The 15,873-nt window shown below is 46.8% G+C and overlaps 1 long non-coding RNA gene across 2 annotated transcripts; it reads left to right on the forward strand.

Annotated features, from left to right (window-relative positions):
• Window positions 1-2,287: 2,287 nt before the first annotated feature.
• LOC140603985 (uncharacterized) lies at window positions 2,288-9,480 on the forward strand. Of its 2 annotated transcripts, XR_012007029.1 has the most exons (4): window positions 2,288-2,442; window positions 3,385-3,556; window positions 4,269-4,403; window positions 9,004-9,480. It is a non-coding gene; the product is annotated as an uncharacterized lncRNA (long non-coding RNA). The 2 variants fall into 2 exon arrangements; XR_012007028.1 differs by lacking the exon at window positions 3,385-3,556 and having other exon boundaries at window positions 2,306-2,442; window positions 9,004-9,479.
• The last annotated feature ends 6,393 nt before the right edge of the window (window positions 9,481-15,873 follow it).

Here is a 15,873-nt window from a genome sequence, read left to right on the forward strand (position 1 = left end):
AAAAAAACTGGCAAAGCTTTTCTTGGGGGTTGTGTCGTGGAACCAAGTCCCAGCACAGCTGGTAAGGAAGGCCATCGGAAGACGGGCAGATGCTAGGGTCCTAGGAACGTGGTGATCGGACATGCTAAGCTTTCCCCAAAGTGTGTTCCTCAGATGCGTGACATGAAACACTCTTCCAGAAAAGAATTCCATGGGCAGCCCGGGTGGCTCAGAGGTTTAGCACCTGCCTCCAGCCCAGGGCCTGATCCTGGAGACCCAGGATCGAGTCCCGCATCGGGTCCCTACATGGAGCCTCTGCATGGAGCCTGCTTGTGTCTCTGCCTCTCTCTCTCTCTCTGTCACTCATGAATAAATAAAATCTTTAAAAAAAAAAAAAAGAAAAGAATTCCATGGTCAAACTAGTGGGGACAGCGCCCCATATCCCTTTTCTTGGGGACAGAGAATACAGACCAAAAGCCTGAGCCTTTCTGCAGTAGCCCATTTTTTCCCCCAAATATATTTCATCAGGAAACTCTATTCCGGACTCTTCTCGAAAACTCTTCTGACGCTTGGGTTCCAGAGAATACACCTGGGGAAACATTAACTGAGTAAGTACTACGTTTGGGAAGCCATGCAAGTACCTCGATAACCCGCAGATGTGTCTTTTCAGGTCTTAGGCAGTGTTTTCTTCTTACGTCCAGGCTCACGGACGGCAGCCATCCCTCCGTCCCCCCGGGAGGCCTGCGTGAGGGAGGGCCCAGGGCAGCTGTGGGATGGCCAGGGACCGCGAGCATGCTGTTCTCCGGGGCCGACTTCTGGAGAGTTCCAGGGGAGAGCAGTGCTTTCGCGAGGAGCTCTGTCAGCAATATGGTCAGAAGTATTTATTTCTCAGAGCAGGAATGATAATTCCTCAAATACAACGTTTGCGATACCCCAAGAGACGGCAAACTGGAGGACAGTGTGGTTCCCCTGCCCAACAGGCCCTGCCCTCCTCCCTCCACCCCGCACTCAAGGACAGCCCCGGACACAGGACCCAGGGATCTCACGCCCCGCACCTTGTCCGGGCCGCCGGGCCTCCACCCATCCTAGGGCCGGGCGACCCCCTGACCTAGATTTGAGATTTGCTTTTGCAGCACGAGGTGGTACCGGGAAAGCCTGGGACAGTCTGCTCTGACCAACAAAATAAAGAAGGTCTGAAAGTCGAGGAGCTGGGGCCAGGGGCTGATACTGGCCGTAGCTGACCAGCTACACGGGAATCCATTCCGGGTCATCTCACCTGGTTGTTTCGGAAGAGTGGCCAATGCGGGCCGTTGTTTTTTCTGTCTGGAGAATCTTTTGAAGGGCGGGGTTTATCACTTGCCCTTGCCTAACTTCTTGGGCTTTTTTTTTTTTTGTAAAAAATGGAGGGGTGGAGTAAGGCCAAGAAATGTCTTTTTCTTTAATGCATCATTTATTTCTTTTAAAGATTTTATCCATTCACTCACGAGAGACACAGAGAGAGAGGCAGAGACACAGGCAGAGGGAGAAGCAGGCTCCATGCAGGGACCCGATGCGGGACTCGATCCTGGGACCCGGGGTCATGCCCTGAGCCCAAGGCAGACGCTCAGCCACTGAGCCCCCCAAATGCCCCCCTTTTTGCATAGAATTTGAGAATGATTTTTGACTTTGAATTGAACTCGTATGCACCTCAGTAAGCTTTTACGTGACTCATAGAAGAAAAGTCTGAGTGACATAAGTGAGGAAACCGTTGAACAACCTCACAACCTCTCCTTCTGTAATAGCTCTCAGAAAGGGGCCTCAATAAATAAAAACACTGAGATTTCTAATAACTTTAAAGGCATCATTGTGTTCTTCACTGCCTACGGTAACGGACACCCCAAAGGTGGGGGCGCCTGAGCTCAGTGTCCAGCGTTACCTTCCCCACACCCATTCTACAGCAGTCATGAAGTTTAGGTGGAATTAACCCCTCCATCAGCCCCAGGGCTCAAGTCTGATTGTTAGGATCCATCGGGATCATCCCACCCCGTTTGCCGTGGACGTTGGCTTCAGTGGCCTTGGCTTAAGCCAATCGATGGCTGGGTCAGCGGGAATCTCAGAACGTCTGTTAGGTAGTTGAGGAGAGCAACTTATCTTTCCCAGATAAGAAAAAGGAAGCACGTGAATCTACTTGTACCGACAGATATCCTATAACTTCAAGGGGTCCAGGCCTAGGGTGAAGCCCACACTGTCGACGGAAGATAGAGCTCTGAAAAAAAAAATGGAAGCAACAGAGTCAACGATGACATCATGGAGCTAACCATTCTGAAACTCACACCCCCGGAGTTCCACGGAACCTATTAACTCCGTTATTGTTTAAGGCGAGGCGAGTTGGTCTTTCCGTCACTTGGAATGGAGAGGCTTTCCAACTGAGGCAGAAACATTGGTCTGTGGCACACCCCAAAAATCACATTAAAATGAGCACAGGTACTTACAATTACATTCCTGGAAGTACTTGGGATTTTTTTTTTTTAATATATGATTATACTTGTTTTAAGGTCAAAATTTAAAAGGTTCTGTAGTTTTTCCTTAGTAACACCTTCTTTGCCTTTAATATCATTGTTTTTTTTTTAAATACTATCATTGGTTTTACTTTTGTCTCGTTTATTCTTCGTCCACACCAAACTCCTGACCTGCCTATTTAGGAGGAAACAAAAACAAAAGGAAGAGATTTGATGTCTCTTTTTAAGTCAACAGTTACTTCTACCTCATAAAAAATTCTAGAAAGTCGGCTTTCTTGATAGAGTGTGACAGGTCTCCTATTTACAAGGGCAATGAAGCCTACTCCTCGGGCTGACCAGGTAATGGGAAACGTGTGTGCCAGACCCAATTTGGTTGAAAAACAAACAAAAACACAGCCAGGTGTGGTCAAATCCAAATCCATGGTTTCCCTCCCCGAATCGCACGTGGCGTTTCTTTGATTTTTCTAAGAATCTAAGAATCACTGTCTCCATTGACTTTTCCCGGGGCTGGAAGGCTGACTGATATGGAAAAAAATATCACATTCAGTATTTAGGGTTGAAGTCTGGGCTCGAAAGGCCTGTACAGAGAGGCTTCGTCTGGGTCCCTTGGACGGCGTACTGTGGTTTTCCTTCTTCAAGCCACGAGGCAAATCTCCAATTGACAATATTGGGGCCGGAGCACCAGAAAAATGAATTGTGTGGATGAGGCAACACGTACATACTGAACCCACAGAGATTCATACTATTTATTTCAGGGCCAAGGTGATTCCCTTCAGCAACCTGAGCTGCAGTCGGTTGGCTCCTGGGCAGAATTAGCGAGAGGTTAAGAGAGTTATTTCTACTTGGTGACTAACCCCATTTGATTGTCTTAAGTGCGTCTGGCTTCTGGAGCGTGCTTTTATTTCAGATGATTATGAATGTTCCGAGTGGACTCCTTGCCGCCCACCTGGCTTAAGGACTGTAAGGCACTTCGGAAATCAAATTTCAGGAAAGAAGATTGGTTTGAGAAACAATGAACGAGGAGAAATCTTCTCTTTGCAGAGCTGCTGTGTGTCAAAGTTTATCCTCATTATATTATGGTAGGAAGAAAAGAACAAATTAAGACATTTAACTGCTTAAAATTTGAGACCCAATTACATTTAACACTGCAAATCGTGTTACAGGACCTGTGGGCTTACCCTCTCCCTGTGTGAAGTCTGGTTGTATGTTAGCAAATAACATTTTTTTTTTAAATTGTGGAGTGGGTCTGAGCTAAGTGGATAATCACCGCTACACATTCTCTGCCATATAAAAGAAGATCCTGTAGGATCCAAAGAGTTTTATAATGATATCAAAAGTCCTTAAAAAGAAGACTTTTAAATATGCTCCTTCCCTGCCCACTATGGCTAGCGCCAGAGTGCTTTAAATTAAGAGCAATTGTGTAACTGCTCAAGTTCTAATTTCTAATGTTAGGGGTCATTCAAATGCTCAAACTATCCTTTTAAATTGGCTCCCATAATGAAAGAACCATTAAGGGCTTAGTGATGTTCCAAGAACTCTTCCAAAAAGAGAGAGAGAGAGACAGGGAGAGAAAGGGAGAGAGAAGGAGAGAGGCAGGGAGGGAGGGAGAGAGAAAATTGGCTCCTTTTCTTTGGCCAGTAACCCATGTTTTAATTGAATTTTGATGAGATGATGGATGTTGTGCCGCATTCCAAGTCTATATGCTAAATTAACGAGGCTGTCTGCTTAGTTTCCTCTTTTTTATTATTTATTTTTATTTTATTTTATTTTATTTTTTATTTATTTTTTTAGTTTCCTCTTTTGAAGGCCCACTGAGATGAGTTTCTGCTAATTCTCTTACATAAAGTAGGATGTGGAGGTCTCCGATTCCTGCTCAGGGCTGGGAATGGCCGCGTTCTGCAGGCTGGTGCCTCGCTGGAGCTCCAGGTACGTGCTCAGGGGTGGGGGGGGGCGGGGGGGGTACTCCTCAGGGAAGACTCTATCGCAATACTCCACAGTCACCCCCTAACGTATTTAAAACTTCCCTTAATATTTTTTAAAGACTTCGTTGTGCATCTCTTTACAGAAAGAGCATGTCTCCAATGTCGAGCGCAGGTACTTCGTATTTGTCTATAAAATAAGAGTGATGAATGAAGCAATTGAGAAAATAGGTAATTTCAGCAAATTCTGGCACCCGATTATTCATTCACTTCCCAAGCTTCGGGCTTTAAGAAAAGTTGGGGGGGACTCTACAACTCATTTTTCTCTTTATCCTGAATAGTTTCAAAACCACAGTCTTTTTTTTTTTTTTTGTATGGTTGACACATCATGTTACAGGGAGTTTTGGGTGTACGATTTAACGGTTCTACAAGTTTATACGTGATGCTGGGCTCAGGGCAAGGGCAGTTGCCTCTGTCCCCTTGCGTCCCGATTACGATGTCCTTGACCACATTCCCATGATCTGCTCGTTCCATAACGAGCCTGTGCCTCCCCCGCCCCTTCACCCACTCCCCCCAACTGCCCATCTCCCTGCCCTCACAACCATCAGTGTATCCTCTGTATTTATAGGTTTGGTTCTGCTTTTTGTTTATCTATTCACTCGTTTTTGGTGGGGTTTTAGTTTTTTAGATTCCACTTATGAGCGGAATCATAGGATATTGGTCTTTCTCACTTTCTCAGTCTGACTTATTTCACTTAGGCTAATACCCTCCAGATCCGTTCATTGTTGTCTTACATGGCACAATCTCATCGTTTTTTATGCCTGTGTAATATTCTGTTATATATATGACATATATATATATATTTCCTTATCTATTTGGGGTTTTTCAAAGATTCTATTTATTTATTCATGAGAGACACACAGAGACACGGGCAGAGGGAAAAGCAGGCTCCATGCAGGAAGCCCGACGTGGGACTCGATCCCGGGACCCTGAGGCCATGACATGAGCCACAGGCAGACGCTCAACTGCTGAGCCACCCGGGCGTCCCTCTATTTGTTTATTGATGAATACCTAAGTTGCTTCCATATTTAGGTTATTGTGAATAATTCTGTAATCACGTGGGGGTGCATATATCTCAAATCCACAGTCTCAAAGGTTGGCCCCTTCCCTAGAATGTGAGGGCTTAGGAGTAGAAGAGATTTTTGAATTTTGCTTTTAGAGTTTTGAGTCTTTTTAAATACTGGCATAATGGTCATTTTACTTCTTAAATTACTCAGTGCAATAGACCTGCCTACTTATTGAAAATAAAATATAAGTCCATTCATCATTCTGGTGCCAAAAAACAGCGTACCAAATGGTAACTATCCACCTCCCACAGCCTGGAGGGTCAGAGAAGACCCTTCCACCAGAGAAACCCAGATAGCGGGGTCTGGACTTGAGGCATGGCAGCCGCGAAATTCCCAGGGGCCACGAGCGGACAGACCCTTCGGCTTGGGTCTGTGCTACAAAGAACTGATCCCCTGAGACACAAGTCTAAACTTCAAGCAAATCTCTCCTACCTGACTTTGTCCAGAACTCGCCGCTCAGAATAGGCCCGCTACCAAGTGTCTTAGCCACCCATCCGCACCGTAATATCCTCTTTTCTATAACACTATTATAGGCTGAATTGTGTCCCCCTCAAAATCTGTATGTTGGAGTCCTATTGCCCAGTACCTACAAATGCGATCTTATTTGGGAATAAGCTCCTTGCAGATGGAGTCAGCTAAGATGAGGCCATATTAGAGTAGGCTGGGCCTCTGGTAATATGACTGGTAGCCTCATAAAAAGAACAAATTTGAACACAGACACATGCACGCAGGGAGAGTGTCATGTGCACATGAACACAGAGATTGTGCTGACACTTCTACAAGCCAGGGAACCCGAAGATTGCCTGTAAAATGCCAAAATCTAGGGGAGAGGCAAGGAACAGATGCTCTCACAGCCAACAGAAAGAACCAATCCTGCCAACATCTTCATCTCAGATTTCTGGCTCCCAAACCACGAGACAATAAATTTCTGATTTTTAAGACCCCCAGTTTGTGGTGCTTTGCCACCGCAGCCCCAGCAAACTAAGACGCTAACTCAGGCTTTATTATTCAAATGCCCCAAAAGAATCATGTATAATCCAAGTTCAGATACAGATGTCAGAGGCATTTATCTCCAATGATGAGCCAATTTGTCAGATTTGGGGTGCAGATAGTCTTAAACAGTCTTCCAAACATGGCCAGGAAGTCAAAGCTTTCCCCTTTTCCTGATGATATAAGCTGTATTGACATCTAATTCGAAATACTAAACAAAAGCTCACTTTTGACTAATGTTTGCATGTCATCACATCTTCTCTGAGTCTTACCTTCCCAAGTGTATGATGACAGGCATAGCAAAATAACTATTAAGATCTCTTCTACCCCCGTATGCTATTAATTGTTATGTTGTTACTTCTTGCTGTAAAAAATATATATATATTCTCAATGAAAAAAAAATTTCAGAAGCCATAGAAAAATACAGTTCACACTTATTCCCCATATCCAAAGAAACTAGTCTTTGGAATAAAGCCTCCATTTTAATTTAATAAACAGCTGTTACATGAAATGTCTATTTGCAGCCGACATGCTTTCAAAAGGGGCTTGGGGTGGCTTCCTGGACACGCCAAAATTAGGCTAAAAGTAGAAAGTCTTTGCGATGAATACAAGAACCTCGCTGGCCAGAAACAGCCACCGATGGCTGCCAACGCATGTTCCACGGTGGCGGGGGCTCTGCCTGTTTGTCTGCCCCCTATGCTTTGGTGGCTGCTCCAGGTTTGTTGCAGAAATCACCCTAAAATGGGGCCATGAATGCGAGGCAATTATCTGAAACTGACTTACCCAGCATTCTCCAAGCTCCCTAACAGCCAACGGGGGGACAGTCCTTCTTGGGAGGGACCCACAATTACCAGGTCTAAGCACCCTGGAAACCACTCATCATTGAGGCATGCTTGGTCTTTGGGATAAAGATATTCCTCACATCCTATCTTTCTGTAGCAAATATATTTAAGCTGTTCTCAGAGTAGTACCCAGACACCAGTGCTGTCTGTGAAATAAATGATGCAGTGACTCTCTGGCTTTAGCTTTCCTATCTAGCCCGATGTTTGCAATGGGCCAGAATCAAAGCCGCTGGCTTAACACTCAGTGGTCTCTACTATAGCCCCTTAATTTGTAAATAACTATACTTTGAGAAAGCCAAACTGGACTTGAGTCTTTATCCTGATTTGTCCCTGAAAATTGTACTTTGTCTCCAGTAAACCATGAACTTTTTTATTGCCAAATATTCACTATTAGGTGGTAAAAAAAATAAAATAAAATAAATAAAATAAAATAAAATAAAATAAAATAAAATAAAATAAATAAAATAAAATAAAATAAAATAAAATAAAATAAAATAAAATATTAGGTGGTTTGTTTATCAGAAACAAGTATGTATTGAATAATTATTTCCTTCCACTAGCCATACCATCTGGGGAGACTGACTTTAGTTTCACTTATTCATTACATATGCACTGAGCATCTATTACGTGCTAAACACCAGGGGTACAAAGTAGAATGAGATAAACAGAGTCTTTTCCCTTGACAAGCCTGCAGGCTCACGGCAGAGCCAGACAAACAAATAATTACAGAACAGGATGATGAGTGCTATTATAGGGGAAGGATGACACAGTGTATGACTCATAGTATAAGCTCAATAAAAATTTGATGAATGAAAGAATTGATGAATGATATGGGAGCACTTGGCAGGGACAACAAATCCAGGCTTGGAGGATCAGAGAAGGCTCCCAGGAGGAAATGATATTTAAACTAAGACCTGAAGGATGAGCAGGAATTTGAAAAAAGGAGAAAGGGGAAGGGATGACCACAGGAGAAAGTATTTTCGGTAGAAAGAACAACAAGGAAAAAAGCAAAAGGAATCAAGAGACAACATGATACCCTGAAAAAATTGAAACAAATCAAGGATGATTGGTAATGTAGAGTCACATAAGGTGAAGCTGCAAAATAGGCAGGGACAAGAGCCTGCACAGATTTGTAAGCAATGGTTAGAGGATTGGACTTTATCCTAAAAACCATAGAGATCGATGAGAAAGTTCTAGATGGCCAGCATAAACCATAATCATATTAGCATTTTAGATGATTCCTGTTGCTACAGGAGGCATCCAATGCTGGAGAAGGGGGATCTGGAATGGGCAGTGGCATGGGGGTGGGGGGGACGTGCTATTCAAGAAATATTTAGGAGGCATCATCAAAGGGGCTGGAACCCCAATGTGGAGGATGAAGGGGAGAAATGAAAAGAGGATTGCCAGGCGTCTGGGCACATAGTGTTTCAGTTGTCCGTGTTGCTGTATAACGAACCACTCAACACTGAATAGCTAAACAACAGTTTATTATTATTTATTATCATTGATAAGCAACTGTTTATTATTATTTATTATTTATAAACAACAGTTTATTATTATTTATAAACAACTGTTTATTATTATTTATTATTATTTATAAACAACTGTTTTATTATTTTGCATGATTCTCTCCACTGATGGTGCACAGCTGGATGGCTCCTCTGATGATTGGGACTCTCTCCTGTTTGCAGTCGCCCCGAAGCTTGGGTTAGAGCAGCCAAGGAGGCTTCAGCACATGTCCAGGCCTTGTCACAGGTGCCTGGGAAACTGGCTCATCTGGAGTGTTGGGATACCTGGGCCTCTGCCTTCCTTCCATGTAGACCCAGGGCCTCAGTGTTGCCCTGGAGACTCTCCAGAAGGGCAGCTGGACATCGGAGGTGGCGGTTCAACGCTCCCAAAAGGGCCAACGTAGAAGCTGTTGGTGCCGTGTCCCATTTCCACCACATTCTTTTGGTTAAAGTGGGTCACGGGGCCAAAGAGAGTCAATGTGGGGTGATGTGGACAGGAGTATGAATGCGGGAGGTCTGGGTCCCCGGGGCCTCTTTGGAGAAGAGCTACCGTCCACGGTGCTAGTGCTCGCTGAGAATTGAGAAACAAACAAATAAAATAAAATAAAATAAAATAAAAAACTAGAGGAGGAGCCATCTTGAAAGAGGGATTTTAAGCTGAATTTCGAGTCGACGGAGCTTCAGATCCATAGGAGACGTCCAGGAGGAGGGGGACACGGGTAGGGATCTGTAAGTTAGGAGAGAAGCCTGGACTCGAGATGGAGGCCGGAGCATCCCCGTCGTGTGGCAGCTGCTCTAGGGAGACCGAGGAGCGTGAGAGGACATGAGAGGCCAGGGTAGAAAACTGAGAAACTCTGAAATTTAAAGATTGGGATTGGGAAGAAGAAGCTTAATGGGAGGCCGCGGGGATGAGGTCAAAGGGGTCACAGGAAAATCAGGAGAGCTCTTTTTTTGTTCCTTTTTAAGATTTATTTATTAGCAAGTCAGCGGAGGGGCAAGGGGAGAGGGAGAGAGAGACGCCCGAGCAGACGCCGCCCAGAGCACGGGGTCAGACAAGGGCTCGAGCTCAGGACCCCCGGGCTCCCGACTTGAGCGGGAATCCGGAGTCCCACGGCACTTAACCCCCCAGACGCCCCAAGGACACCTCTGACTCGCACGATCCAGGAAAGGTTGGCAGGGTCAGGTGCCGCCGGCCAGGCTGGAAGCCAGAACAGGCTGGTGATGACGTTGTAACAGAACCCCGCCCCAGCCACGGCGGGAGCACTGGGGGCTCCCTGCCCTGGGCCCCGGGCTCGCAGGGCCCTGAGGAGGCCCACGCGGAGCCCTCGCCCCAGGGGCCGGGCCACGTTCATCCCATGTCTCCGCCCGTGAAGGGAAGGACCCGGAGCCCCAACGGGGGGCAGCTCTCAGGGGGTCCCCGTGCCCTAGGGGCCTTGGCACAGCCGTCGCCCGCAGCTCTCCCCAAACCTGCCGGGGCCAGAAGGAGGTTCCACATGAACTATGGGGAAACCAGAAAACGTGGTCCTCTGCGTCCCCGGGCAGGGGACGTTAGATTAAACCCGGCGACGCCATCACATGTCTTTGTGACAAAGGCCAAGCAGGGCGAGGACGAAAAGGGTCTTTTGGGGGGAGCAAGAAAATCGTGTCCGCATCCTAAGCAGCTCAGCACGACGGGCCCTCCAGAGCGAGGCCACCGAGACGCGGGCGCTGAGCGCGGGCAAGTGTCCCCGGCCGCCTCCGGAGATAATAATCCCCGACGACTGTCTCGAGCCCAGGACCTGAGAGGCGCCAGCTCTCCGAGCCTGGTCCGCCGCCCAGATCGCCGAAACCCTGCCAGGGGTCTTCCGTGGCAGGAGGCAGCGCGTGGCCGGGCTGGCGGGCTTCGCCTTTTCCGTCAAAAGTAAGAATCAGCGGAAACAGCAGCTGTGTGGAGGCTGCAGCCCAAGCCAGATCCTTAATTCCATTAGAGAACCAATAATTAGAAATGACTGTTTCCTCCCAGTCTGAATTACAGGATGATTATTTCCCTTTAACGTTCACTGGCTGCCCGGCATGGCAAGGCTGCGGCGTTATTAAAAATACACTAATTGAGGGAGGAAGTGGCCAATGAGCAGCAGTTTTCCAGCTTCCAGGGTCAATTTTAGTCACAGGGACAGGCTACGTGGGAGGGACTAAAGGTTCCGTGAAATTCCACTTAGGGGTTTTTCCGAGGGTAGCCCCGGGAATACTGGAACGCCACCGCCATCCAAACAAAGTGCCCTTTCACATCACCTCTCCTCCTGACTGAATTTACCGAGAATTCGATAAAAGTCAAAGTAGTAATGTACAAGAAAAAAAGAATTTTTTTTCTAGTAAGAAGAAATGACCCATCAGGACCAAGTAGAAGGTGAAACCACTCCCTTCACCAGGGGGAAATAATTTCAATCTTCAGTAAATGGGAAGAAAAAGAAAGAAAGAGAGAGAGAGGAGAAGAGGCTTGGTGAAAGTCAGCCCAAGGACGTATTTAGGGTGGTGGGTAAACATCATGTTGTCTTACAGGCACCATTTCCCCTAATGACGGGAAAGAATCAATTATTTTAAAAACATTCATGTGGAGAGTAAAGGATGCATTGAAATGACAGTTCTGCTCTCCCTCCGGCAAAAATCCATCTAAGTTGGAAAAATAATAATGCCCAAGTAATAGGAGCACACGAGAGACTTTTCACAGGACGGTTGCTTCCCCGTCAGAGCCGCGGGCCCGGCCCCGTGTGACCCGCGCAGCCTCCTCCAGCGTCCCCCTCTGCCCAGGACCCGGGCCAGACACTCACGGTTCTGACATTTGCCTTTACTCCCTTGTAGATTATATTTAAGTCTCTTTTTTTAAAAGACTTTATTTATTTATTTCAGGGACAGAGAGAGCGCATCCTGAGCAGGGCGCCGGACGCGGGGCCCGATCCCAGGACCCCGAGATCACGACCGCAGCAGGCCACCCAGGCGCCCTTCAAGAGACAGTGAGGGCCTGTGGACAGGCCCGCTGCAGTCGAGGACGGGGACAGGCGGGGCCCACAGGGCCCCAGGCCGGGGGCCGACAAGGGGAGGCCTCGGGGGCTGTGCAGGGTCAGCAGGCCCTATACCAGGGGACTGCGTGCACCCACCAGGGCAACGGGCCAGGGGATCGGGGCCAAGCCACAGTGACGGAGAGGCATCCTCTCTCGGGTGCAAAAGGACCAGTATCTGGGCTGGTGACAGAGCCCCGAAGGCCAGTGGCTGAGGGAGGAGCGCATGGAGGTCCAAGTCACTTCGGATTCACCGAGACGTGTGGCCTTGTCAAATCCGGTAACACGGTGCATGGCCAGGGAGACGGCGGCAGCCCGGCGGGGGATTCAACCTGGTGCTGATTGTGCCCTCAACATAATAGTTGCTGCACTTTCTGTGGATGAGAAGGGAAGGGGAGGGAAGGGGAGGGAAGGGAAGGGAAGGGAAGGGAAGGGAAGGGAAGGGAAGGGAAGGGAAGGGAAGGGAAGGAAAAAGAAAAAAGAAAAGAAAAGAAAAGAAAAGAAAAGAGAAAAGAAAAGAAAGAAAAGAAAAGAAAAGAAAAGAAAAGAAAAGAAAAGAAAAGAAAAGAAAAGAGAAATAAAAGAAGGAAAGGATAGGATAGGATAAGGAAGACAAGGGAAGGGAAGGAAAGGAAAGAGAAGGGAAGGAAAGGGAAGGGAAATAAAGAAAAGGAAAGGATAGGATAGGATAAGGAAGAGAAGGGAAGGGAAGAAGGAAAAGGAAGGAAAGGGAATGAAGGATAAGGAAGGGAAGGGAAAGGAAGGGAAGGGAAGAGAAGAGAGGAGAAGAGAGGGGAGGGGAAGGGGAGGGGAGGAAAGGAAAGGGGAAAAGAAAGAAAAATGCTTTTCTCTTTCGTCCCTCATTGATGCTTTAAAAACCAGCGTGGGGAGATCCCTGGGTGGCTCAGTAGTTTAACGTCTGCCTTCAGCCCAGGGCCTGATCCTGGAGTCCCAGGATCGAGTCCCACGTCGGGCTCCCTGGATGGAGCCTGTTTCTTCCTCTGCCTGTGTCTCTGCCTCTCTCTCTCTCTCTCTCTATGAATGAATACATAAAATCTTTAAAAAAAATAAATAAAAAATAAAAAATAAAACCCAGCGTGGCCGCCTTGAGTCATGCCCAGTTGCAGTCGTTTCTAGACTCCAGAGTGAAAGGACATTTCAGGTAAACAGGCGTCAAAGTCCTAACTCTGGGAAACGAACTAGGGGTGGTAGAAGGGGAGGTGGGCGGGGGGTGGGGGTGACTAGGTGACGGGCACTGAGGGGGACACTTGATGGGATGAGCACTGGGTGTTATGCTATATGCTGGCAAATTGAACACCAATAAAAAATAAATTTATAAAAAAAAAAAAGTCAGATGACAGGGCTTCCCTTGCACCCCGAGGAGCGGTGACCGAGCGCCCAGCGAGCGCTGAGGCTGGGACAGTTCCAGCTCAGTGACAAAGCAAGTGCCCTGGGCTCCAGGGCTCCAGGCGGTGGCCCAGAGCTGTGCTCCCCTTGGGCCACCAGCCTAGACCCAGGTCACCGGAAGCGACTGGGGAAACCCGCGTGGGTTGGGGCTGGGTCGCAAGGCGGCAGCGGGCCACTTGCAGGGTGCTCCTTCCGTGGCCTCCGTTTTGGTTTTTCTTTAACAGAAGTTCAAGTGTGTGGGTTTGCAAAATGTGAAAATCTATTCAGAGGATTCAGGAAGATGAGGCACGCATGAAAATGTGCGTTTTTTAAAAAATATTTTATTTATTTATTCATGAGAGAGAGACAGAGAGAGAGAGGCAGAGACACAGGCAGAGAGAGAAGCAGGCTCCATGCAGGGAGCCCGATGCAGGACTCGATCCCGGCTCTCTAGGATCACACCCTTGCCTGAAAGCAGCACTAAACTGCTGAGCCACCCAGGCTGCCCCAAAATGTGCGCTTTTTACTTATTTTATCATCGTAGTTGACTAGGTTCTTCCAAAAAAGAGTATTTTTTCAAAGAAAATATTATTCCTTTAAAGTCTAGCAAAACCTGACTTCCAACCCCATGAAGCAGTAGTTTCTCCTGTTTATTTCTTTTTAAAGATTTTATTTATTTATCCATGAAAGAGAGAGAGAAGCAGAAACACAGGCAGAGGGAGAAGCAGGCTCCATGCAGGGAGCCCGACGTGGGACTAGATCCCGGGATTCCGGGGTCACGCCCTGGGCTGAAAGCAGATGCTCAGCCACTGAGCCCCCCAGGGGCCCTACAGTTTTAATGTTTGACTTTTGTTTTCCTTATTACTATCAGCACTATTCTTGTATATATTAGACATGGTAAAGTTTTTTGTCTCATTTTGTTTCTTTCTTTTTTTTTTTTGGTCCCACAGTGGACAGAGAAGTGGAGAAGCTTCTTTTTTTTTAATTTTTTTTTAATTTTTATTTATTCATGATAGTCACACAGAGAGAGAGAGAGAGCCAGAGACACAGGCAGAGGGAGAAGCAGGCTCCATGCACCGGGAGCCCGACGTGGGATTCGATCCCAGGTCTCCAGGATCGCGCCCTGGGCCAAAGGCAGGCGCCAAAGCACTGCGCCACCCAGGGTTCCCGGAGAAGGTTCTATAGGAGAGAAATTGCTCGGCAAAGACACAGAGACTCCTGAGGTGCCGGACAATAGTCGAAGAGCAAGAACACGGAGGAATGTGTTCATAGAGAACACCCGTGTAGGGGCGCCTGGGTGGCTCAGCCCGTGAGGCGTCTGCTTCGGGTCGGGTCGTGATCCTGGGCCCAAGCCCCGCGTCGGGCTCCCTGCTCAGGCGGGAGCCTGCTTCTCCCTCTCCTGCCCTCCACTGCCGGCTTGTGCTCTCTCTCTGTGAAGCAAATAAATAAAATCTTTAAAAAAATAATAATAACTTGGCAGCTGGGGGTGGGGCCCAGCGGCTTAACACCACCTTCAGCGCAGGGCGTGATCCTGGAGACCTGGGATCGAGTCCCGCGTCGGGCCTCCCTGCATGGAGACTGCTTCTCCCTCTGCCTGAGTCTCTGCCTCTCTCTCTGGGTCTCTCATGAATAATTAAATAAAATCTAAAAAAAAAATAATAACTGAACTCTAGCTGTTTGGAAACAAGGATGAGGGGGGAGCCCAGTAGACTCAGTATGTTCGCCCTTCAAGACTAAAAAGGAGGAACGTGTGTGCTAAATACACGGGTTCCAACAGCTCCATGTACCACCAGGTGCAGTTGTCTGAGTGTGGCCTGGCTGTCGTCCCGGTGACCTTGGAACGGCTGGGGGGACTTAAACACAGCAAAATGGAGCGCAGCAGTTGATCAGCATTATATGATTCCGTATGTAAGGATTTTGTAACTTGAGGAGTCCTTGCAAGCGATTTAATAGCGTCAACCATTTTTGATATGACCTCAGAAAATCTCTATTACTCATCTCAAATTTAAAAGCTGACAGAGGAGAAGTTGCCTTTCCCTAAGTCAGAAAAAAAAAAAAAAAAAAAAAAAAAGCTTCTCAACTGACCCAAAAGTTGTAGCAGGAAAAAAAAAACATTTTGATCAATAATTAAAATCATTGCAGACCAGGCTTGTTGCATCAAGACTCTGAGGTTGGTTATTTATCAGATCTTACATATCCAAGTAGATGTAGCTTTTAATGTGACTTTAAAAGTTTATAGACCATTGCCTTTAAAATTCATCCGTATTGATTGATACTCAACGATATTGATTCTACTGTATTAGATTGAGTGGCTTATTTTAAACTACAGTGCAGAGAGCAGTACTTTGCTTGAAAACAATAAAATAATAATGATAATCATTTTTTTCTCTCCCCCTCTTTTAGGCTTTGACCAGGAGAGAATAACTACAAGGAACTACTAATTTACAAAATGTGCAGATGACCTAGTTTATTCATAACCATAGGAGTTTTAATTTATTAAGCAACAATTTAATATAAACAGTGCCTAGTAATTCTAGTTCGCTGTGTGTTTCGTGGGAGAATAATGTATTGCTTAATGGGGAAGATAAA

The sequence above is a fragment of the Canis lupus genome, chromosome 14 (assembly GCF_048164855.1).
Source record: "Canis lupus baileyi chromosome 14, mCanLup2.hap1, whole genome shotgun sequence".
In the NCBI taxonomy this organism is placed as follows: domain Eukaryota; kingdom Metazoa; phylum Chordata; class Mammalia; order Carnivora; family Canidae; genus Canis; species Canis lupus.